Source organism: Salvelinus sp. IW2-2015, unplaced genomic scaffold (genome assembly GCF_002910315.2).
Source record: "Salvelinus sp. IW2-2015 unplaced genomic scaffold, ASM291031v2 Un_scaffold5973, whole genome shotgun sequence".
NCBI classification, from domain to species: domain Eukaryota; kingdom Metazoa; phylum Chordata; class Actinopteri; order Salmoniformes; family Salmonidae; genus Salvelinus; species Salvelinus sp. IW2-2015.
The window spans coordinates 35,705-36,849 of NW_019947238.1; the positions used below are offsets into that span (position 1 = coordinate 35,705).

Sequence of the window (1,145 nt, forward strand, 5' to 3'; positions counted from 1 at the left end):
CCACAGAGTAAGGAGTAGGACTGATTCTCTGTGTTGTTCGTACTCTAGGTCTTCCATACTCAACTGGTGGACCAACACTGACCACAGAGTAAGAGATGATAACTACTCTGACAATAAGGCTCCAATGTTCAGTTCATTCAACCTTTATCTATARAGGTTATTGTCATTGATGGCAGCAGTCAACAAAGTTGAATTTAAACTGAAACATTTCTGTACATTATTTAGGATTGTGATGTTCTAACTGTGATATCTGACTGTTGTTAACCCTGTAGGTYCTGGTATTAACCATGATATCTGTTTTTTACCCTGTAGATACTGGTATTAACCATGATATCTGACTGTTTTTAACCCTGTAGGTACTAGTATTAACTATGATATCTGACTGTTTTTAACCCTGTAGTTTCTGGTATTAACCATGATATCTGACTGTTTGTAACCCTGTAGGTTCTGGTATTAACCATTAACCACTGTTTTTAACCCTGTAGGTACTGGTCTCCAAATCAGCCTGATAATGGTGGTGGCAAACCAGAAGAATATGGTGAGGAGGACTGTGTTCAGATACATAAAGAACAGAGTCCTCGAAAGTCATGGAATGACATTTCATGTGACAGGAAAATCTACTGGGTTTGTGAGAAAGTGGTTTAACATCACTATGACAACATACTGTAACACATACAGCAGCCTTCAATGTACACAGCTTCCTCCATTCTCTCTCTCTCTGTCTTTCTCTCTCACACACTCACACCCACACATGCACATACACAAACGCATACATATATTGTTGTATTTGTTTGTAGAATCATTTTAATAAAGTCCTAATTCTTTGTGTTTTGTAACTTCCTGTGTACCAGTTGTTATGTTTCAAACTTCATCAGGTTCAACATGATATCATTCAAATATTCTATATTTGACTTTTTACATTCACATAACTTCCAATTCAAATATATTCAACATATATTTACATGCTCCAATTTAGGCCTGGTGATAACATTGTTAACAGTACCAAACCACCATTACATACACTGTATAGGAGTTGACTGTATCACCAACCAATGAGTGTAGTAGAGATATCAAAGGGTATCAAGTAGGTATTATACCCAACAAGAGGGACTTTTCATACCAGTATCACATTGACATACAGATGA

General features: G+C 36.7%; 1 long non-coding RNA gene across 1 annotated transcript; it reads left to right on the top strand.

Moving 5' to 3' along the window:
• Positions 1-46: 46 nt before the first annotated feature.
• Positions 47-824, top strand: LOC139026836 (uncharacterized). Its single transcript, XR_011478777.1, has 2 exons — positions 47-88; positions 486-824. It is a non-coding gene; the product is annotated as an uncharacterized lncRNA (long non-coding RNA).
• The last annotated feature ends 321 nt before the right edge of the window (positions 825-1,145 follow it).